The sequence below is a fragment of the Vespula pensylvanica genome, chromosome 20 (genome assembly GCF_014466175.1).
Source record: "Vespula pensylvanica isolate Volc-1 chromosome 20, ASM1446617v1, whole genome shotgun sequence".
Taxonomy (NCBI): domain Eukaryota; kingdom Metazoa; phylum Arthropoda; class Insecta; order Hymenoptera; family Vespidae; genus Vespula; species Vespula pensylvanica.
The window spans coordinates 3,760,956-3,787,414 of NC_057704.1; the positions used below are offsets into that span (position 1 = coordinate 3,760,956).

General features: G+C 27.9%; 1 long non-coding RNA gene across 1 annotated transcript; it reads left to right on the forward strand.

Moving 5' to 3' along the window:
- Positions 1-605: 605 nt before the first annotated feature.
- LOC122635926 lies at positions 606-3,591 on the forward strand. Its single transcript, XR_006328800.1, has 3 exons — positions 606-742; positions 2,471-2,637; positions 3,476-3,591. It is a non-coding gene; the product is annotated as an uncharacterized LOC122635926 (long non-coding RNA).
- The last annotated feature ends 22,868 nt before the right edge of the window (positions 3,592-26,459 follow it).

The window sequence follows — 26,459 nt, forward strand, 5'->3', positions numbered from 1 at the left end:
TTTATGTATGCTTTATTTACCAAGTTAATAAAGTTCTTTCATCTAAATCTTTTTCATGAATAAACATCATGGTATGGAAATATTCCTAATTATTTTGATACGTATCTTTTATTGCATTACCATTGTGCTTCATTTATATTTTTCTTAGTTCCAAGTGGAATTGTGTAATTTCATTTTCACTGCTTTTAAATTCACTCGAAAGATTATTTAAGGCATTCAGTTTTTATATTTTATTCCGACAATTTTTGCTTTTTATATCCCAAAATTCGTAAAAATCTATCCATTAGGAAATCTATCTAAATATCTTTTCCTTCGCTCAATATTTGTTAGCGCAAAAACTCTTCTAAAATATTTCAGATGTCATTGGAAATAACTGTTTGAAAGAAAAAAAAAGAGTTTACACTACACATTGTTTTGCTATTTAAAAGCAATTACAGCAATCAGTTCAACTTGCTAATCATTACTTCAGACGTGTTTATATATGGCACAAAAATTACTCTCGCAAGAAATGTCACAAATTACTTGCTAATGTATCCATGACTTATCCGTTGCTGTAATAAGAGGAAAAAAGAAAAAAAACTGAAGGTAGTCTAGTAATCGAGGAAAGTACAATAGTAGTAGTAATTGTTGTTAAGACTAAGTTAGGTTAGAAATGCGACAACATATCATAATTCATAATTAATCTAACGTGACGCAAGTAACGGTTGTGGAGTGCAGTGAAAGATGCAGGAGATAATATGGTGTATGTATTTCATCGAGAAGGAATTCTCTCGATAATGATGATCCAAAACCTACAATTTCAACGATTGTTTTTCGAGTATCAATTTTGATAACTAGTTATACAATAACTAGTATCTAAATTTAGCTGATAAAAGAAGTATGTTAGACAGTTAAATTGAATAACTTTATTAAAATTGCCTCTAAGCTTGAAAATGTATTTACTAAAAGGTTTTTATTTTATATAACTATTCTCTTTTGCAATAACAAACATTCATTGCAAAGTAGTTTTATTAAATGTATAAGAATAACAAAACTTTATACATTATATGTGTATATGCACTTTTGTTGTATTTGAAGAATTTATAATTGATATTATTTTTATCTCTTGAAAAATTAATGCAGATTCGTTTTATCTGCTGTAAAACTTTATGAATATTTTAATATTTGTAAAGATATTAGAATATATTTTATTAACGTGTTCCAAACATATATAAATGCGATAGTACTGTATTACCAGTTCCGATAAATGAAAGGATTGCCAATGAAGTGGGACAAGAATTTATTTTGTCAGTTGTGTGCAAAATGTTATATGTAAGAGATTTAATATAAAATTGATATACAAGTATTGTAGACACACCTAAGAATAGAATAGAATAGAATATACAATATACATAAAATTATCAGCTGTACTTATTCATAAATGTTTTTATATAATTACATAAATTATTAAATATTAGAAAGTATATTGAATTAGTCTTAAAAATAATTTCTTAATAATTTCATAATAAAGGAGTAATAGTAAAGCAATTTAATAAAAATAGGTAAATAATATTCACAAAATATAAAATATAAAATTAAAAATAAGAATTGAGTTTATAAAATTATATTTTTTTATAAAAATATGTTATGCAGATATTAACTATAGATATAGCAATAATAAAAAATAACAATAATGAGATTACGAAATATAATTGATATTTTGTTTATTACTTCTTATGATGTAATTTAAGATAGTTTTTAGTAAGATCTTGAAGTATTTACAAGAGATCTTAAAGAACCTAAATTCGAATATGAGTGAATAGATTAGAAAACATAGATCAATAAAATAAAATAGGAGAAGATCTAGATAAATGGATTAGGAAAAGAATCAGGCGATAGATAGAGTATTAGAATGAAGATTCCAAGATGTTTACCTTTTCTATAAGTAGTATACAAAAGTAAGTTCTCATCTCAATGTTTGACTCAATGTTCTCTAACAATGTTCAATAAAAATTGTAAAAGAATACAGATCTGGTTGTAGTTATCGATTTTTTGATAAAATCTTATAAATTTATTAGTGTCTTTATCAAATGCAAAATACACACATGAATTGATTATCAGTCTTACAAAATGCAGAATAAGGACATATTACTTACTTAGCAATTTTACAGAATATAAAATATTGAATTATTACTTAATGATTGCTGATTATACTTACTAGTTGCTGATCTTACAGATTGCAACATACGAATTTATTGCCTAATTATCGACTTGCCTAATCACAGGATACAGAACATAGATTGAAGAACTAATCATCGACTTACTAGCTATTTAATGACGGGTTTTACAGAATCACAAATAATAGACTGACTATCCAAATTTATTCTAATTAATTCTTTCTAATTTCCACTCCTTCAGATACACCTACGAAACTTATCAAGAATAAAAAGTTTGCTTCCTATTGGATGATAATATTACCTTTATGATTCAGATTGGTCCATATTTTAACAAGAAGTCTATAATATAACAAAAGACAAAGCTGACTAATGCCAAGATTCAGCCAAGAATTTGTCAAAATGCACATTCACAAGGAAAGATTGGAGACCTAAACTGCTTTATATCTCAGAAGGTGATAGTTGGGTTTATGAATACATAAAGGTACAACAGTTATATAAGGGTATAACAGTTACAAGTGTTCACAACAGCATAATAGAGTAACGAGAATCGTTGAAAACATTATAAGACATTGATTTATTTCCTATTCTAAATAAATCTTTAAGTTATGCATTTTAAATTCTCAGCGAGGAGAATATCGTGGCTGAGTGAAAAAAAACTATATGCAGGCCATAAAATATTAATGAGATTAAATGTAATTGACACATTATTAATATATATGTATAATACATAATAGTACATAATATATAAGTATACATAAAAAGGAATATTATTAAAATCACCAATTAACTATGCTATTATTTGTCTCATCAATTCCGAAATCTGATAAATATTTTGATTATAATTGAAAAGATATAGATTAATTGTTATACAATATATATCTACAATGAAAAAAGATAAATTCCTATGAAAATTTTTGTTATAATCAGTAATTCGCAGTATTCGTACTATAAATTGGTATAACAGAGAACAAAGTTTACTAAGGAAACATAAACTTTCTTCAGTAATAACTTATTAGCCATAGTCATCTTATAAAAAATTTTCTCTTTAAATATTAAGCAATAATTCTGGTGATATAATGTAAGATGTGTTGATCATATTATTATAACTAATATTTAATAAGGAATTAAAAGATGTTCTGGATTCTGGCGAGTTTTTGATATTAAAACTAAAATAATGACAATTAAATTAAAATCATTTTAGATAATTTAAGACAAGTTTTCCTTATAAAATTTTATATTATTAATTAATAAAATGTGCCATTTAAATGTTTCAGAAAATTTTAATTCTCTAACTAAATTAATTGGATATATAATTACAGATGGCCTAATCAACAGATCAACAACTTATATTTACTGTTCATGCTTACGATATAATATCGAAACTAAAAGCTAACATCAAAATCAAAAGCTCAAAGAGATATATGTAAAGTTTGTAAATGACACAATGATAACCAGAAATTCTGCTAGAAAATTTGGAAAAAAAAAACAATAATAAAATAACATTATTTTTTTAATAAAAATTGATTATTCATTCTTTTACCTTCTTAAAAAGTCTCTGCTACCAAATAATTGAATCCATGAATACCTGCATTACTCACAAATTTGACAGAATACTTTCCCATAAATGATCTTAAATTCATTTTGGCTATACTAATGTGTTTTGTTGATTCTTTTAGAATAGATAAACATTTTTCATAATCAATTATTTATTTTTGAAAATTCAGAAGAATTGCGTGTAATTACTATATAATATTATTATTATTATTTTCTTTTTCGACATTTTCAAGTTTATTTGATAAGTCGATGAAGACTGATGTAAAAAAGAAAAAGATGTTTGATAAATAATTCAACTAATATCGTGTGTAATTATCAATGATTGACGTTGATTATATTGAACAGTTTTATAGTCATCAGTTATGCCTGTTATGTTTCACTCCACGTCAATCTCCCGTTTTTTACTAGTATCATCACTGGCATGATGATGATGGTGATTATTATTATTATTATTATTATTATTATTATTATTATTATTATCACCAACATACCATTATTATTATTAACATATTATTATCACTATCATATTATTATTATTATTATTATTATCATTATTATATTATTTTTATTTTATAATTGTTCGGATAAAGTCACCATCAAATAAACTGCAAAGCTCCATATAGATATGAAAAGCTAGATCATAAGAGAAAAGACTGTAAAACTAGCTTTATTTATACGAGGCAAAACCTTGCTTAAGACCAAACAAAACATGTTCCAGCAGTAAGAAGCTACCAAGTATATAGACAAAAAAGGGCCAAAAAGAACTCTAAACCATAAAATAGATGATTTATCTATGCAATTTGTATCGGACTTGGAAGTCAATTTGCTATGGATCCAATAACATTCGATAATATCGTCAGAAAGATACTAGCTAAACAAAAAATGCTAGGAAAATATCGCGGGATTCATTGAAAGTGTGCTGCAATAGAATTGACAGAATCTGATAAGCAATAATAAGCAGGCAAAGAAAAAGCAATAGCGAAGTAAAAGCGTGGTTCTTAAAAAAGTTTTTAATGGGTGAGAATTTTTAAATTCTGCTCCTCAAGAAAAAAACTTACTTTTTATTATCATCTTTATCATCGTTATCATTATCATCATTATCATGATTATGACCATTATCATCATGATGATACTATAATGATGGGACAATACTATTTTTCAAATATGATTGTCCTGTATATCTTCTTATAGTTGAATTATTAAATTCATGTTAATTTTACCAAGTAGTAAATTTTTTATAGTTTTCAAAAATATAGGTTTTTTTTATTTAATTAACATAATTATCTATACTAGTGTTGCAAAAATATTTAAACAAAATAATATTTTTATATGCTTTATTAACAAAAATAATATAGATTCTCTGTTTTTTAATAACACGTTACAATCGCTTTGACATGTTCAAAAGAATTTTCTTTAAATAATTTGCTGAAATACTTGCATTCTTTTGTTAAATGTATTTTTAATTCTTGTTTTGACAATGGCTTAATGATGGGATATCTAAAAATTTTGGACAATTATATAGCAAGCACTTTTGAACAATACTTGATTTATCTTTAGGATCATTGTTCTGATAAAATTTAAAATTAGTACGAACTTTCATTTGTACACTAATTTTAAACCTATATTTTAGCATATTCTTAACTTCTTTTGTCTTGTTTAAATTCTTTGATCTTATTAGTTACTTATTAATATTGTTATTACATTATAGAAACATTGTTGTTCATGTCTGAATTTACACTTAAATTAATCGCACTTTTCTTAAAATGTATAACTATAAAATGATTATCAAATATTTATTTAGTAAAAATCTAGGTACTATTCAATATCTATCTGTTTTAATCTAGTGATCTATTTAACTTACAGATTTTTTCTTCTTGAGAAATTTCTTCAAAGTTTTTTTTTCAGTCATGTATATATTGTTAAATAAATAATTTTGAACATATATTTGATACACGTATATTCGTTTCTCAATATAACATGTTGGGAAGTTCCTAAAGTTTTCGTATCTACCAACTTTTGTAAAAAGCTCCGATCGATTTCTTTTCTTTATTGATTTCCATATGCAACCAATCTTGTCCCAAATTATTCCAATGATCTGTCCTATTTTCTCCCATTTATTCATTAAACCTTTTTATCTCTTGGTTTAATCATCAGGATACATGTATTTATTTTTACAAAGTTGTCATATTCTACTCTTATCGTTTATAATTAGAATTTTTTGTTGTAATATCCATTGCTTTTTGCAAACCGGTTGATATAGTGCATCGTCTTGTATTTCCTCTGTTGTTTTGTATAACTTTTTTCGCCTGTATAGTTTTCAAGTTCTTTTAATTTTTAGTCGTTCAGAGCATTTTTCCACATTCTGGATTTCTTCATTTTCTTGTTGCATCAAATTATTCAAAGGTACTTCAAAAATTATATTTTCATATTCTTGGATGTTTTTGGATATGTTTTCTTATCTTTCAGGACTTCTACATCTCTTTATTTGACTATGAATTTAGTTTCTTCTTGTTTATATGCCATGAATTTTACCGAGTATCTAATTAGAACATTTTATATGAACATTTTATTCCCACTTGGTACAAACTTACCCTTTAAAGGTCTCTTATCAAGAGCAATAGCACTACATCCCAAAGTCCTTAGAAAGCCAATATAGAATTTATTGCCAATCAATACTTCATAGGGTGACATTATTTGGAACTTGTGTCAGATAGCGATTTCAAGTACACCTTGCTGTGTTTATTGTGTTTGTTCATAAGTTCATAAGTTGTATTTATTTTGTAAAAGCATACATTTTGCCACTTCTACTAGAATATGATTTCTCAGCAATACCATTTTGCTGTGATATATATATTTTATGGACAATTCCTTAGTAATACCTTCCTTTGCATTGTTAGTACATGATTTATTTATGGAACACCCGGTGGTATTTTATGCTCTAATTTTATGATTTTTTAATGCTTTAAAGACGTCATATTTTATTATTAGTATTGCTACATCTATATATTTATTTTTATTATCAATAAAAGTTGCAAAATATTTTGCTCCTTTCAAGGATATCCCTTGTTCGACAATAAAAATAAATTTTTTACCATTGCCCTCTTGCAGTCCTTCATTTTCCTTTTTTCTTGTGTCTTCCTCCATTATAAGCAAAATCTTCAAATATAGGCATCTTTTCTCTGGATTATATATAGCTATACAGAATGTTTCATATTTCCTATGCAAGGATTATTATTATTATATAGTATTACATAGTAACATTATAGTATTATTATAGTATTTTTATAGTATTGTTGATAATAATTTGGTAATGTTGTGCCTGACTTTTTGTAATTGTTTTAATTTATGAGTAAATTCGTTTATATATATTGTGCCAGATTTTGATCCTTTTAATTTGTATATGTTTTTAAGTGCTTCCCATGTTTGTAGAGATGTCTCAGTTTGTTTAACGTACTTATATCGAGTTTTACTTAAATTGAAAATAATTAGATCGAGAATTTTCTCATCTTTTATCATCCGTATGACCGCAGTCTATATTTTTCAAAAACATTACGTATCCTCATAATTCATTAAAACATAAAATGCTTCTCATTTGTAATTTCCATGACTCGTAACTTTTTCGCGTTTTTTAATTTTTCGATCTGTTGCATGCTTCCGGTACTAACGACTACTTTATTCGTTCAGTGCGCGACTTGTAATTAAAATTAACTTTACTTTCTTTTTGGTATTTTTCGAATATGCTATGTAAAAATGGAAAAAATCGAACCAAGAGGTTGTAGAACAAGACGTTGGTTTTGTTCTTTTGTTAGTTCTTTGCTTTCTTCAAGGAAAGACACACGATCAAACAGGCAGCCTCGTGTTCCGTCTATACGTCCTATACCGTCTCTATTGTCTAATGATCCTACATATATACACTTTTTTTTATTGCCATTTGATTGTACATAATTCGTTTGTATTTTGTGCTCGTTATAAATAATCTGATACATTAATTTGGATATTCAAGATTAACATAAATCGCAGTTTAATGATAAATATTAAAAAATAATGGAAGAGTTGTACGTGTTTTGTACAAGTTCTGCAATATATGCAAATTAATCTTTTTAATACAATTAATGAAAAAATTTCGACCGTTTGTAACTCTTTTAGATATTTATAATTTTTTTTTTTTTAATTGTATTAGCAACAAATGGATAAAAGAAAAATGTATTTTTAACATTAAGAATAATACCATCATTAAGAGGAGGAAAAAATATATTTTCTATATTTTTTATATTGTCAAAATAATTTTGTTCCATCGTGTCTTTTATTCATGAATATATTTTGCAATATACGAATTATCAATAAAACTGATACTGTTGTATTTTAGGAAATCCCTATTTTACAATCACTGTTTCAGATTATTAGAACGAAGTCTTTCTTGACAAATGGATAAGCAAAGGTTTGGAAAGAATGCGGTTAGCACGCTCACACGATTTTATCACTCATTTAAAGATTTATCAAATCCAAAGTTTATCGGATGAAAATTAATAATCTTTAAGATCTTAGAGATGAGTTTCGAACTGTCGTTGACAGCATTATACTAGTTATGTTATAGACAGTTTTTCAAACTTCAAGAGAACGTTGGAAATAGTGTTTCGAAATGCAAAATAGTCATGTCGAATTATATAAAAAATTTGTTAATAAAATATAACTTTTTCTAGCAATTTCATTTTATTTCATCAAAATGGATCGAAATATTATGCGCGCTTTATGCTAAGAAGCAAAATAAAAGTTGATTCAATATTTTTTAGGCAAATTTTAGTTTGCAACAAAATTTCTTGTCTAGTCACATTGAGTACCGTTAAGATGTATTTTATAGATTACCATGGTGTTAAATTATTTTATTTTCAAATATATATCCCCGAACATCATACACATACAAGTACCTGTATAATATATAAATATCTAGAAATAATATATATGGTTGGGATATTTCGAGAGTACATCAGCAAAGCAATCGCGTGATCGTGGGTTTTCCTTTGGAAAGGTTAATACATCATTTTTCGAGCTCAGCTTGACGATTCTCTTTCGTCCTCAGTAAGGTAATTGAATCGGGAATTGGAGTTGGAGAAGAAATCAGCATCACAGTTATAACGATACAGTCATTTCTTTATTTCTTAAATAAATGATTCTAAGAGCTGCGATATTTTTTCACTAATTTGAATTACAATTTATTTATCTAGTACAAGTGTAGATATAAATTATGTACACGTAAATTTTACGAATTTTATATCGCAAATCGCAATCCCTGCAAAAAATAACATATAATTCTAGCGAAAACAGAAAAAAAGAAAAATTAAAGCTAACTATAATGTATATTTAATTATATATTAAAACACGATATGTTTTATAATTGTCATCGCAGACTCTAGTCTAAAAAATTTAAGTAAAACGAATATATATCATAGGTGCGGATCGATCTTTTTAATCCATTCTTTTAAAAATTTCTTAGCAATAGTATTCGTTTTTTTAATTTCTTTCTATTATTATAGGAGCGATTGTTGTTCTTCTATCACCTTATATAAACTTGCGAATATCCCACCTCGGTTGTATTTCATTCCTGCATAGGCATCGGTGAGACCGCAAACCTCTGCAAGTGAAGAGACACCCAAAAAGCAATCTGTAAAGAATAACGATGTATCACGATATGTTAGTGAAGTGGGATGTGAGTTGTGTTTTGTACTTTTTCTTTCGTATTTCGTAAATATTATATATTTAATAACGGTGACATCATCATTAAGCTTTTTTCTACATTATCATGTAACAAGTAGAATATTTTTATTGTATGACAATTGTAAATTTAATGGTGATCTATTCTAATTATGTTATTTACTTTAATATTTCTCATAATATTTTGTTTTTCACTCTATTTCTATAATTTACATCCTTCTTATTTCATAATATTGAATTTATTTCACATGTTATTAGTAATTCAAAGATCTCATCTTTCCTTCATTCTTTTTTTACTCTTATTTCCATGTTACTACTTTCCAATAGCTATTTCCAAAATATAAAACTGATTTGTATTTCCGAGGGAGCTTTCCCATAATATAATAATATTTTCTTCCATTACAACGCGATCACACTCTAAAAGTAGGACTATGTTTTTAAATAGTGACTTTCAATAGTGTACTCTAAATAGTGTACTATCCACTAAAAAAAAATATTCTCGAGAGCAATTGGAAAGTAAATGTTTAAATTTTATATAGCTAATATAATTTAACACAGTAGTCACCAATCTTAATAATCGATTTCAGCCAATTGGTACATACTTTTAATTCTCCAGTTAGACGTTTTTATTAAACGTTTTTGAGCTATAGCGTCAGTGATGTTCCAGTATACATTAGTATAGGCTTTTGATGGCATGTCTTGAAATGAATGTTATGTTATTTTTTAAACATAGGGATAAGTAAACAGATGACATACTTCTCTGTACGAATCATATGTTTAATTCTAAATAAGCGGTAGGGCTAGATGTAACATAAGAGTAGAAATTCCAGTTTTCAGGTATTTGTAAAATATTAGAGTTTTTTAATATGTTTGTTTTTCCCATATTTTGCTGATACCATAAATTGTGATATACAATGCCTCATGAAAGTATTCGAATGCTCGCTATTGAAACTGTAAAAATATGCATGTTAGATCTAAGTTTTGAAAGTAATGTTGAAACTACTACAAGGCAGAACTATTGAGATTATGTATACGAAATTTAAAGTGAATCGAATAATACTTATAGATGTTATGAAACATTTATTACAAAGATATATTGAAACAGGGTTATAAAAGTATTCGAATGCCTAAAGATCTACCGGTCAAACAATGTTTATATAGAGAAACTGTAAACATTTAGTAGATTCGATTGATGTAGTAACATCGTGTAGTAAGTTTCGTGCTTCTTTGTAAGTAACATTAGTTTATATAGTTACAATGAATTAAAAAAAAAGCGCAGATATACGAGAGAGAATTAATATTAAAATTACATAAAATAGAGAAATCGTATAGGCAGATTGCAGAATTAATAGGGAGATATGTATCTATAATACATTATATCATTAGAAAATCAAAAATTGAAGAAACAGTTAAGAACAAGCATCGTACATATCGTTCAAAGAAACTAACTTGTAGAGAAAAGAAAATTATAATACGAAAAATAAAAAAAGATCCAAATATTTCGGATCTCGGATTTTATAAATCTCATTCGAATGGTTTCGTCAAAGTCTAAAAAAGATATTTATCCTGAATTATATCGTAAGATTTTACGCAACAATGATTTTCATGGTAGAATTCCAAGAAAGAAATCATTTATTAATAAGATAAATCGAACCAAGCGTTTGAAATTTGCATAAGAATACATAAATAAAGATGATACTTTCTGGGATAAAGTTATTTTTTATGATGAAAGCAAATTTAATATATTTGGATTGGATAGATCTCGATTTGTTTGGAGACAACCCAATTCAGAAATAAATGTAGAAAATTTACGTCCGTAAAATACGGTGGCGGATGTTGTGGGGATGTATGGCTGCAAACAATATTGGGAATATTTTCTTTATAGATGATATTTTTAGATAAATATAAATATTTAAATATTCTAAAAAATAATTTAAAAGAAAGTACTACGAAATAAGATTTATTGGAAAATTTTTATTTCCAGCAAGACAATGATTCCAAGCATATGGCCATAATTTGTAAAAGAATGGTTATTGTATAATACACCACATGTACTACACTAATACATCTCCACAAAGTTTGGATATTAATCCCATTGAAAATTTGTGAACGGAAATTAGCAAAAGATTAAAAAATTTTGAAATAACTTCGAAAGATGTATTAAAATAAAATATTATGAAACTATGGAATTCTATTGAATCTACAACAACGGAAAAGTTAGTGCACAGCATGCAACATTGTTTCAAAGCCATAATTGAAGTCAAAGGAAGTCCAACTAAATATTAAATAAAACAAAGTAAATATAATTCTAAAAAAATATAATTAATAGCGTTCGAATACTTTTGTGACCCTGTTCCAATACATCTTTGTAATAATTGTTTCATAACTTCTATAAATATTATTCGATTTGCTTTAAATTTCGAGTTCTTATTATTAGTTCGAGCCTTATTATTAGTAGTTGCAACATTACTTTCAGAACTTAAGTTTAACATGCATATTTTTATTATCTACAATTTGAATAGCCAGTGTTCGAATACTTTCGTAAAGCACTATATGTCCGTATCAATTAGTTTAAAAGTTTTTGGATTTGTTTTTATTTACTAAATCTATTTTTATTAAATCTAAAAGAATTTTTGATATATATATATATATCGGATACTTAGTATTAACTAACAAGTTGCACAATCACGTTTTTCTAAATATGTTATCATTTATATTATATCTAGTAATGCAAAAGTACTGAAGTAAAATATTGTAATCATGAAATAAATGTTCTAGTTTTGTTTGATGTTTTCTAATCATCGAAGTGCGAAGAGTTTGTTATAAATTCATCGATTAGATTGAAAATTTGCTAAAGTATTCGAGTAAATGTACATATTTAAATGCGATTGGTGGATTCTTTCGATTTATTGATGATCCACAGGTTATTAATATTTTAGAAGATATTTATAACAGCTTTTTATTTTTAGATTTTATTTTTATTAATATTAAAAAAGATAAAAAATTCCATGTTTGGATTTTAAAAATATGGATGTTTTCATTTTATGTTATAAGCCGAAGATACTATGCTAATCTTTTTCATTATACAGTTCGCGCGATATATATTTCTTTTGACACATCCCTATGTTGCATTTATTGTTAGAGAATAACCTATTCGGCAAGAAGTTGAAATTCTTCGTATACATTTACGCAAGTTTTAAGTCCGCGCATCGCGTAATCAATGCTCGCGTGAATATACGCCCTGATTTAATTTTTTTATTCATTTATATATTACAATATAAATATTTTACTTAGGACATACATATTCCTTAATAGTACTGGTTCGATTACAATCTGTCGGACTATAACATTCCTCCTTCGATGGAAAAAGAAACAAACAGGTACAATTATAAGTGTACAATTATAGGTATAATACAGTAGGTACAGAGAAAGTTTTTCTTCACAAAATTCTTCTTTATAATATTGTTTCTGATTTTCTAGATAATGTAGTGGTTGTTCTTTTATTCATGTTCTTTACAATTATATATATAGTTAATTATATGATAGTTATTCTAATAATGGTAAAATATTCTACTCATTGGCATAAGATACATGAATTGTTTCTTTATAAAAAAATTTTGGTCATTTTCTTATAAATTATTGCCCATTTTTTCTAATGTAGCTTTTATTTTTACTAATTTTGTTGTCATTTAACATATCGTTAGATGTAGCGTAAGTTGGTTGCGTGAGATATTTAACTCTGTTAAATAGGTTTCAATGTCAATTTCGTGATATGTTTCTGCTAATTGTATCCTCATGTCTGGGATCATTAATTAATTAAATGTAATAAATATAATTAATTAATTAATTATTAATATTTAGCATAATTTATGTAACAATAAATGTAATACATACACACACACACACACAAAATAATGTAATAAATAACATTTGCATTTTAACGTTAGTTTCCCCTTATTTCTAATTGCTATTTTGTTTTCGCATTGTATACGGCTATTGTAATACGATCTAGATTGTATTTTTTGAGATAACGCGTTTTATCTTACAATCACGGTGTTATATTTTATATCATTTTCTTTTATTTTTAAGCAGATTAATTTTTCCTGATCATCCGTATTAATGAATCATTAATTTCCAATAGTGTTCATTTCTTTCTCATCGCGATGATCTTTATGATATTATAATTTCATTCTGCATTAACGGGAAATACAAAATAATGAAAATAGAATCGTTATTGTAAATTACGTTTGTGCTTGTGTGTTTTTCTATAGTTAACTAATCATCGATTACGAGTTAATCATTATAGTAGTTGTTGCATTGCTTCTTTTAAGTGCTCAATAATGATATTTATTTGTATTAATCTAAAGTATATTATTCTCCTAACTTTATATGTTAAATAGTTTATTATATTCTCAAATTTGTCATAATTATCGTTACTATTAGAATATTTATTTCGCTATCTTCAATATATTACAAAATTCGTCCCTATAGCAGTTTCTCATTCCTTTCGATTGTATTTTCTAAATTATCTATGCTATCATTGTATTTATTACTTTTAATTTATTACATAATGCATACTGTACGACATTATGGTTATTCTCTAACCGAGTTAACTGTTCTTTAATATGTTCTTCATCGTTCGTATCCATGGTACTAAATAGTTATTTTGCTATCGAAACTATTCCATCTATCAGGTCACTAATTAATTAGCTATGGCTTTTATTACAATTTCGTTGCAGAATTTTTAAGTTATTTTGTCATACGGATAAAAATAGGAAACACCGAACTGTAAAATGTTAAATTACAATTCCTTCTTTATCTATTATTTATTAGCTAATTCGTAATCACAAGAAACTAAATGTTTGTGGAAAAAATCAATCCCTAAGATTCCCTCGTGGTCGATCGTAATATCGTCTTTCACAATATAAAATATGTTTTATTTTATATTCGTCTATTTCAATCATAATGTAAGTTTTTCCGATGACATGTACTTTGTGAACGCAATTTTTTTCTTCATATACCGAAGTATCGACTTCTTACTTTAGCTTTATTCTTGAAATGGTTAATCCAGAATCATATACAATTTTTATCTTTTGTTTTGGACATTTGTTTCAACAGCAATTCTTTTTTCGTTTGTTTGTGCTGCGTATTCTTGATGTTGATAACATGATATTAAAGTGTAGGACCCGAATGTTTTCTTTGCGCCTCTGGCTGGTCACCATTATTATTGCTATTAATAGAGTCGGCTTTATTTTCTTTTACTCGCGAGTTTTTCAATTACAAGTATTTTTTTCGTGCAGTCTTCTTCGGTTGTTATTAATTGAATTTGTTCTCGGCTTTCAGTTCAAACTCCAGCGTTCTTCACGCCTGTGTTCTAATTTTTTGCAATATTTGTTTATTGTGTTTACCCGAGATGTTCTCTCTGGTATAACAAGTGCAGCTACTCCTACTTTTACGTACGTTATGTCAAATTTTTCTATATTTATGGTATCGTGGGATCGCGGGTGATCGGCATTGCTTTTATATTTACTCGAGAAGCTATGCGTTTAAGTTAAGCAATTGTTCCCATGAGTTTCTCTTTCGCGCTCGCATCATTTATCACTTCTCGAAGCATCGTGCATTTTTAAGTACGTATTTTTTATTCATCTTCAATGCGTAATTCAAATTGGAAATTTATCAAAGCCTGCTTTTGGATTTTTTGTTGAATTGTTCGTTTAGCTTGGGGAGAGTATTTCCCTTCACCATAAAATCATCGAATCATATAATTTTATGGTTAGTAGGTCATTCGCACAGTCCAAAAGCAAGCGTAGTTTCGTTTGTTTCTACTTTTAACAAATCGATGTTGATTCTTGGACGTTGCTGTTCTTATTCTAGTTTCAGCTACTTGGCCGTGACTCTTGTATTGCTGGTATTATTGGTGCATGTTGACTCTCTCGTCGTTACCTCTACTTATATCTGTTAGCTTCAAATTATCGACTGACATATCTGTAGGATATTTTTTGTAATCCTACCTGGAAGATACAGACTAGTGTAACTCGAATCACTTATTCCTATGATTAACAAGAATTGTATTAGTTAATATATTGTATCGATACACCATTTCCTTTTTACTCTTTACTCTTTGCTTAATCTACTCAAGATCGTCTTCTCCTTTCTTATCTCCACTCATATCCGTGCACACGCATTCGTAAATCGCCCTTTGTCCTATTTGTTGCTTATCTCACTTACGCTGCACTTCCATCTAATTCTCACTTTCAATATTTCAGCTCCCTATCTTCCTTCCATAAATACATGCAAAAAATCATATTCTCCTTCGACTATTAATTGACTTATCTCTCTTTCTCTCTCACATACACGTACGCGGGCGCGCCTACTAACTAACGCTAGAACCTTTCATCTCACATATCTATTTTTTATTCTATTAGCATTACATATAGGTGCAAGTGAAAAAGATTTCGCGAAGAGATCAAAATTATTCATATATTATTTGCAAGTTCCGAGTTCGCGCGTTGTTGTGTCAGCGCTTCGCGTAGTCAACGGTTATGCGAATATGCATTGTGGTTTAACTTTATTCATTGAGATATACATTTTAATTAGGACTTATTTAACTTATTCAATAGTAGTAGTTCGATTATAACCTGTCGGGCTATAACAACGTATATCATTTACATAAACAGCCATGTAAGATGTCTAATGGAACGATTGTAAATCTTCGAAACTTTCGCTCTAATTTCGAAAATTCCCTCCAATTAGTTGCGTGAATCTTGTTTGGTAGTTTGTAAGATTTACATTATTCGATTTATTATTCGTACAATAAAATAAATAATACATACTCTGTTTGCATGTGTCGAAATCTCTTAATGTATCACCAATCCTAATGTTATTATTCTTGAACAGAATCTAAAAGTCGAATATCGTTCTTTCGGACAACAATGGTTATCTTGAAATTTGGGAATGATGGAATTGGATCCATTTCGATAATAAATGAATAATCCATCAGATTTAAAAATTGTTGAAACTTTGTGTCACATTCAATTTGTTTGATCAGTCTTTATTTAAAAAACGAAGTCGGATTTTCCTCTCCTGCTTCTTCTTAAGAAGTTCTGAATGGCTTTTTTGTCATACCTGCATCTGTTTAACGCATTTGCTACGTCTTTAAAAACAAATACCTTCGCTGAGTGCAGTTTATAAGATTCATTTGATATAGTTGATGATGCCAAACGGCGCCACACGTAACTTAGTAAAGTAAATAATTTCGCCAGTTGGTATTATCCTCAGCGAATGTCTTAAGATCATATATTTGATTGTAAAACTCGTCAAAAATATTCTTCATTATTACGAAATAAATAAAGCCTCTTCACTAGGATTGTCTGAGAATAGTTTTAATAGCAATTAATATAAATATGAATATTTTTAATAAGAACGGCAAATCCCGATTTTGTAATGATTTTTACAACGTAAATGAAATTAGAAGTAAAGGAAAGCGGATATTAGATTTATAAATAAATAATAAGTTAATGAGAGGAAAAATTCCTCTTATTAGCTTATTACTTTAAATCACCATATTATATAATCTGGACCATTCGAGTCGTTCAATGGCTCGATTAAAATAGGACAGGATATCCTAGCAGTGAACTTCTCGTTCGAGAGTATTAACATCTCTTCGAGGTGTAACTTCATCTTTGCACTTTATATTAAAAATATTAATTGTGTTAATAATGCAGTTTACGATTTTTACAACATCTAGTGCAGAGGTGCTTGACGTATTGTCTTCCTTTCGCGCTTTCGTTTGATGGCCCGTAGTGATTATTTCTATTATTTTCAAATGTACGATTGTTAAGATATTTCATATTATCTGCTGTTATATTTTGCAGTAAAATAAATAATTAAAAGAAATACAAAAGATGGTGAGAATGATGTTGCTAATTGATCATTAAATGTATTTGTAATAATCAAGAGAAAATGCATAGTATTATGAGTCTAAGAATCACAGACTATTACTAATTAGAAACTACTAATAAAATAGACTTCCATAAAGAAGTAACTTTCTAATTTAAAAATGAAATCATGTAAATGTTGTAGAAGCATTTACAATTAGTTTCTCATCCATATCCATGAATTTAATCATTGCTAACTTACCACGTATCATAGTAATAATATCTTCCATTTGTCATTTGAAAACATTTCCGGTTTAATTATCAGAGTAAAATTCAACGCACTGGATAAAACCAACTCTTGATTTCGATAAATATACAGTTTCTGTTCTTTTGAATCTATTGGTCAAAGAGACCACTTTCCATGCATTAGTCTTATACAGATATATTAATTTAAAGCATAAATCATAAAAGGCATGATTTCATCAAATAGATGCTACTTTTATATTATTCGTCCATATTTATATATCGTTACGCCTACACTAGCGCAACTACTCGTTACATAAACGCGACCATTTAACGAACAGTACTTTATTAACAAAATCATAACAATTATGTACAAATCTAAAGAGATTTCGATTCAATAATAATAGATGCCCCCGTTCTACACGTTTTCATAGATCGAGCTCCTTTCGAAGTATTTACGATACATCCCGTTGTATTTATCTGTTACGGCCTATTAGATCGACGTTTACATCGAACACCTTTAGGCTGACTCGTAACAATATATATCGAATACTTTTACCCCTAATCGTATGTACATAGGTCATATCTAAGGATTGCTTAAAATATCAACAAACTTAACATTTGAATATGTTTTCCAAAAGAATGACATAAATATGTTGTTAGGTTAGTACTGAATAATAAGGAAATATTTAATTGCATATACAGTTAAATAAAAATTCCCTTTTCTAGAAGACAATCCCAAGTTTATTTTTTTCTTAAATATCTTAATCAAATTTTTGACTTTTCAATACTTAATCACACGAACACAACGAGCATAAAAACATTCTTCTTAAAAAAAATAAAATTCATGTTGATCGATTGCTTCACAGTATTTTTTTATTTTAACGATACTGATAATGATGATTGAACCAGAAGAAAGATATGGTAGAATTTATATTGAGTATATACCAATATAAAATAAATTGAATCATATTTAAATTCAATCGTGTAAAAAAGATTGCATTCTTCGAAATATAAAATATTCCAAAAAAGTCATCCCGATTGTCTTATATTTTTACTTAGATCCAAAATTTAAATGAATTACTTAATTTAAAGAAAAAAATATCCAAAGACCTAATTAAATATTTTGTTTCGATATATGTATAAAACTAACGTGACTTTAATATATATTTCAAAATATGCGTATGTAGAAAGACAGTACGAAGTTTTTAAACAACCTCATATTATGTTACGTATTGATTTACATTGAAGTGTTTGTATATATTATATTATGTTTATCGGTCATATGAAATATGTATACGATTATAAGAAAGTAAGATTTATTAAAATAAACAGAATTTTGTACATTTCATAAATAAGTGTGTCAAAAAAGTTCTAAAGAAAAAGCTTCCGACATTAGAAAATTTTTCATTTCTTTCATTCATGTTTTTATATTTACTTTATATGCAATGCTTTTTTTCGTATTATATTATATTCATCGATCATATTTCGATAATATGAAAACAAAATCTATTTAAGAGAACTTAATTTTTGAAGTTTTATCAAAAAATCACAAAAGAAAAGAATTTTTCGCGCAGAATTTTTTCACCAAATTTTTTCGTTAGTTTTTTTTATTGTCTATTTCTTTTCTTTCTGAAAAATATGCATTCGATTTGAATCGTTTCTCTCTCTCTCTCTCTCTCTCTCTCTCTCTCTCTCTCTCTCTCTCTCTCTCTCTCTCTCTCTCTCTCTCTCTCTCTCTGTTTCTCTCCTCACTCCACCTTCTCTCTCTTCCTCGGTGGATATAAAATGTATCGTAGATTTTTTATATATCAATAAACACTTTTTACCAGTGCAACAGTATTGCGCAAATACTTCCTGTCTTTATAGATATACGAGATGTGAACTCAAACTTCGAACACTACATGCTCGAATGCCTATTGAATGATTCTTCTGGACGGATGAAAATAATTTTGTTTGTACAATATATGGACAATGTAGTGAACATAAGGGTGATGGACGTAATTGGAAATTATATTTTTCGTGTCTACATGTATGCTACATACTTATAAATATCGATAAACTGTATTTTTAGAAAGACGATTTGAATATTTTTAATTACTTTATTAGATAAGAAGAAGTTTATTTTCGAAGTATATAATATGTTATATATTCGTAATTTTCTAATTATATTATTTCGTGGAAGAGTTTTTGTTATTAAGTTTCTTAAAATTGTATACAAATCTTAGTTATTAGAAATTTTGAAAATTGTTTTACATTTGTATTATTGATGAATACTTAAAATTAATATTATAATATTATTAGTTACGCAAACAAACATGACATCTAGATTTTTCTCTATTTATAATACGCTTATATTGGGAAAAAAGAAGAAAATATATTCAATGAAAATGTAGTATAATTTCCCAGTTGTATTATCCTTAATTGTTGTACATTTTCTTTATCTTTCAAGATAAGAGTATATGAAATTAATATTATTAATTCAATATATACATATATTTTTCTTTAGCAAATGCATGTTTATCCACATATACAAGACAAAGAAAAAAAAAAGAAAAGAAAATATTTAAAATAACACTATTTGTCATTTTGTCAAATATTGTTTTACATTTCCTTATTAGCTTGTACGTAAAATTAATTTTATTGTTGATTTAATGCATATGTATTCTCTCTTACATTACTCTCTCTTTCCAGTTACTACCAGCGCTCTTTGTTAGTGCGGAGGTGTAGATAAAGAGGAAGATTCAAGCCCTTAATACATAATGAATGAATGACAGATCGGACGCGAAGGTAATGTAACTACGTCATCACTACACAGCTAAATACGCATGACTGCATCGATAGAGTCGGATTCTCGAAAGAGGCCTATTAACAGTCCGATAATGAATGAACGAACCATTCTGTTTTTCTGGAGAATTGGTTGCTAGCTATACTGATACTTTTTGCGGGAATACAGAATGGAGTTCGCATCCGCAAATCCGTGGTTCAAAAGATAAGGGAAGTTCGAAGAATATTCTTCATAACAATGTAGGCCTGTAAATCTCACAGGAGAGATTGTTTGAATGATTGTGGAAGTTTTGAAGGATAAGAATTCCAGACTAATCCGGCTCCTAATCGTAATTAGTTGGGATATTTGTCTGAAAATTTCATTCCACATGAAAGGACAAACATATTCCTATATATTCACATTTTGGTAAGAAAAGGAAACAAGAGGGCATTTTTAATAAAACTGTCTAGTATCATCTCTACAGCTTAACTTTTCCTTATCGGCAAATATATAATTAAAGTAATAATAATATCAATTTTAATATGTACATATATTTTTTCCATTAGTAAATACATTGTATCAATATTAATATTCGAGAAAAAAAGAAAATATTTTCAATGAATCTATCTAGTATCACTGCGAAAAATTTTTAATTTTTCTTATCGAGTAATATTTAATTAAACTAATAATATTAATTGTAAGCCGTATGGCTAAAGATAAATTTATGTGTGATAAATTTATTTTTAGTAAGTATATTTGTATCAATATTTAACAAAAGAGAAAGAATATTTTGAATAAAACTGCTTAGTATAATTTTGAAAATTGTTTTGCTTTTCTTATATAATAAAGTTAATTTATATTAAAAAATGGTAAATTTCGGAAAAACGATTACAAAAGTTAATCTCTTGACTATAAAAGAGAAAAAATGACCATAGCAGTAGATTGCTCGAATTCTATCTCTCTCTCTCTCTCTCTCCCCCTTCTCCCTCTCTCTCTCTCTGATACATGCATTACTCTCTTCAAATATAAAATTAAAAAGCATTTTTAAAAAAGCAATCTAGCATTTCTTTATAAAACTATATTCTTCCATGAAATTAAAGATTTTTATTAATTAATCGATTTAATGTGACTTGAAAAAGAAAAGTGGGAGATCGAATGAATGGTAAATTATCGTTTATGGATATATGTGGAAAAAAAAGGTAAAGATTATAAAAACATGTCAAGTAAACTGAAATGGATTGTAGAGTGAAGAGTGTTATTTGTTTTCTTCCTTTGTATTTGTTATTTTCATATCTATAGTTAGTAGTGATGTTAAACTTTAACATGGCAGAGAATCTCCATGTGAATACATTAAAAAATTTTGATATAATATTCCTAGTAGATATTAATCATCAACTGAATTAACGTACTCCAAATATGTATTTTCTCTATGAAATTCTAGCGTATTTTCATTAATTTTAATGTGATAAAATGAACATTTCTGCGTCTTTCTTTTTTTTTTAATGATTATAGCATGATTTTGAACACCATTTTGAACACAACTGGATCTTTTTGAAAAACGTGGAAAACTAAGAATTCCATTAGTTTATAGGAAAATTATCTTTGACTAGAATAAATATATTAAACGTCCTGTAGTCTAATCAAAAATGGTCAATTTTTGAAACCTTTACCAGAAATTGACTTTAAGGAACGTGAATTTGAAGACGAGTAATTGGTTAAGGAGACAGATCGATAGGATGAAATAAAAAATTTGATAAATATAGACTGGGAAAAAAATGAGGTAGTAAACAGAGTATTAAAATAAAAATTCCAAATTTTTTACCTTCTCCATAAGTTACATTAGATTTTACCTCCGCTATAATTACAAGACTGACTTTTCGTCTCAATGAGTTAGTTGGATAACATTTAAGAATTGTGAGAAAATACAGATCGTTTAATTGATTGTATATTCACAAATTTTTAGATAAAGTCTTATAAATTTATTAGCATCTTTACAAAATGCGGAACACAAATTTATTAACCAATTATCGGTTTTAACTGATAAACACAAAACATGAAACATACGAAATATAAATGAGGTTTGTCTTCAAACGTGTTAGAAAACGTTACAATTTTTCTAGTACTATTTCTTGCTATTATTCAAATGAATGAGTATATATTTGTATTGTAACCTGTAAATATAGTACGTGATAATATACATTGTAAATATAAACGTAGCAACGTATACCGCTTTATCGAAAACTAAATCTTTTGTTTCTAATAATCATGCTTAATCTTGTTTATTTACCAATCCAACATAAAAATTGGTTTTTCAATAATGTTTTTAAATAATTGTTAAAATTATAATAGATGGTACTTAATTTATGTGTACTTAATTATGTAGTACTAAATTTAGCCTCGAAATTTAATATAGATTTGCCTCCGATTTGTTTTCGTAGATGGAAAATTGTTAACAATGTAGGTGTGTAAAAATCATTTAATTTCGACGTAATGTCGCTAATTTGTGATCATGTCGAAAGCCGTAAGTCCGATAAAATGTACTAAATTAAGCGCTTTGTCTTCTATTATCTTGAAAATTGTCGCGTCTTCAAAACGTTATAACCATCTTTCCCAATTTGTAACAGCCGAATTAAATCTGTATTTCGATGCTGAACACTGACTCTGGCATTATTTATGCTGTACTTAGTATTTTTAGCTGCATTGTACGAAATCCTTTGTCTGTTTTACGACAAAGAACATTCTTTGTCTCATATTCACTATAAATGCACTCTGTATGTATATATAACAAATTTTGAACTTGAAATTTATTTTAGCATTTTTATCCCATCTTCATTGCCAATTTGATATATAAGGTCAAATAAAGATAAAAACAGGTCGTAAAAGGTTCGTTATTTTCTGCATTTTTTCTGCGATATCTTGTATTTTACTATACAGGACCAATAGAACCAATAGGTTCAGTAGCTAATGCGAAACTGCATGAATGACTAAAAGAAACAACGGATATCTTATCGCTCATACTGTTTATTTATTATTGGATGTATGCATTTTAGCATTGACCTGACTCTTAAGTCAACCCATAAAACAGTAAATATTGCTAATATTTCAGCATTGGCTGATCCAAAATTGATAAAATCATCTCCCACGTGTTTAATCATTGATTCAAATACCGCCTTGAGCATGTCTTCGTTCAGACAAGGCAATCCATTAATCAGTGTCAGTAATATCTTCAGGCCAGATTACTTAATAGGACTGGGCGTTCGCTGAGAACGTTATGTGTTCCATTAGCTCACGAATTTCTTTTTCTGTGTAGTTTCTGCTCGATGCTAACTGGCCTGGTTTAGATAGCACCAAATGGATTGAACCATTAGCTTCAGTTGCTATGGTTACACAGTTTCTGCTGGTTTTAGCAATAATTGTATTTACGAATGCTCGACGTAATAGAGAACAAGTATTACGCTATGCCTCTTTTTGTCGAATATACTGCTTATCCTTGAATTGGACATAAGAAAGAGCAATTCATTATTCTTGGCGAACGGAAGTTCATTGCTACACATTGTCGTTCTTCTCAATGTCAGATCTACCAAAATATACAATATTTGATTATATGAACGACTTCTCTGGCCGTATTCTTCTCATTCATGAGTATCAATATGAATTCCTCTTGATTGAGTGAGGTGACAATGCGTTTTTGAGTACCTGTTTTTTCAGTTGACAACGGCGCAATAGGATAGCAAGACTGGTTTGAAAATGCTAAAAGGCATCGGTTTACTTCCTATTCTAATTGGTTTTTTCTGGGCAAAGGTTAATAGTGCCATCTTTATTTATGTCAAAACTGTCATTGCCTGATTCGACTACCTGGTTTAATGAACTATTATCTTCTGATAATGGCAATCGTAATACTCGATAATGTGGACTTTTGGACGCTACAAGATATTTCACTATTATAAAAATAGTATCTTTATCTCTTTTCTTCTCAACATTTTTAGTTTTATAGGCAGCAAATATCGTTGAAAATAATTAATAAATTACTCAACTTTGTAAAACACAACTTTGTATAAGACTTCCACGAAACGAACGAAAATTCTCTATTCTGAAATGATGTATTCACTCTTGAATAGTTTTGACCAACTGATCGGTTCTTGGTGGTTGCCTTTTTACCTTTCCCAATCTCGCTATCTTTTATTTATATCCTCTTATAACTTATACATTCACTTGAACCCACTCTATGCTCCAGAAAATAAAATTAATACCGCGTCAAGCGCATTTCTTTAAAAAAATTTTTTTTTTCTATCGCATCTAACATTATTTTTTGGTTGTTGATATTGTTCCAGTGATACTTCAATTTATATAACTTATTAGCTAAAATATAGCTGGTATAATAGCGGTCTTTAAATATATAATGTCCCTCCTCATCAAAAAATTTATTCTATTGAAATTTTATTGTATAAATATAATAGAATTCTGGTTGATATCGAAAAGTCAGGTTCTATCAATTTTTGTGTTGTAAAATTATTATAATAAGACAGTATTCCACAAATATTACCCGGTTTGAAATCTACCAACGCGTAAATCTCAATACCCCATTTGATTGATTTTTTTTCGGATTATAATAACGGTAATAAACGAAACTTGATCTTTGAAATTTACAACATACTTATCTAAACAAATTTGCTCAGGCAATATAAAATAATTCAAAAATTATGAATTTACGTAATCAAGATTACCACTTATAAACTACGATTGTGTTGCTGGGTTATTACTTTTTATCAAAAATGTTGTTACACGTAACATCCAAAAAAATTGAGTAAATCTATCTCTTGTAAACGTGTTGGGATAAAATGAAATGTAATTTGTTTTATTTGTTGACCAATATTGTTGTATATTGATCAACGCCATTTTATGATAACTGTAAAAAATGTCCCAAATTCTTCCTTGGTCACATTATGCCATATTAAATTTGATGATCTTTTCCTCTAACTTTTTTGCAGCATAATCGTTTGTTTCAATTCTTATTTCATTTATTAAATCTTCGATAAAAAATATCTATAAAAATCCAATGATTCTTTAACATTTGAAGATACTTGTGGTCATGTAGATTTTTCGCTGAGCATGAATCTTACTCTCGCTGATATTTCTCCAGATTTTTTACAGAATTTTATCAGAATTTTGTGCGACATCATTGCCAATGATTCAGATTCACTGTTCATTATTCTAATTTTTCTATTTCTTACACCTAATATTATGTCACTATCTCCATTATTGCTTTCATTTCCTTTGTTATTAAATTTTTTAGGAATATAATTCGCTTTGTCTTGTAACAGGATAAAATTAAACCCATCTTCGTTTGAACTGATTACACTTCTAAAATCTATTTTTGTAAGGTCATAGGACTATTCAGTAATATTTCTACCACAATTATCGAATCGGAGACGTTGTTAGAACAATAGTCGTGGAGGAACTTGAAATAAAACATCTTATCTCCGTTTGAATCATATCATTTTATATTTCCTGAAAAGTACATAAAAAGCTAAGGAACCTATTCATGAACCGGTCTCGCTCTTAACTCTTAGAAGTTCAACAAAATTTAGCATAAAAATTGCCAATAAACTCATTATACTTTAAAAAAAAAAAAGTACAAACGGAGACTCCTATATTCAAATCAAAATGCAACTCTTGAAATACTATTGAAGCAATTGATACATACTTGATACTAGTTATGATCTACTCATTCGAAATAGAGAGTTATGTGTAGTAAATAACGCGTGGCCGGGAGCACTCGCTTTAACGTTGTTTACATTTTTTGCATAAAACCCCAACACTATCTTTGTTTCGCATAGATGTTCTGTTCAGTTCGTTGTAGTACTCAGTAGTATTTATACCTTTACATCATGTTCGCGAATAGTCATCGTAATCTTCATCCAAAATTGAAAAATTTTTCAATTTTTAATTTAAAAAAAAATTCCACAAATGAAGCCACGCAAAATTTTCACGAAGAACTGAAAGTAATTCCTTCTCGTACTTCAGTACCGTTCAATTGATGATTGAGCGTGACTTATCAATGAAGGTCGAAAAATTGAGTGGTTCAAAATTAGGCTGGATATGGCAGTGCTCAACAAAGACAACAAAAAAGAAAACTGCAAAATGTTGTTGTAA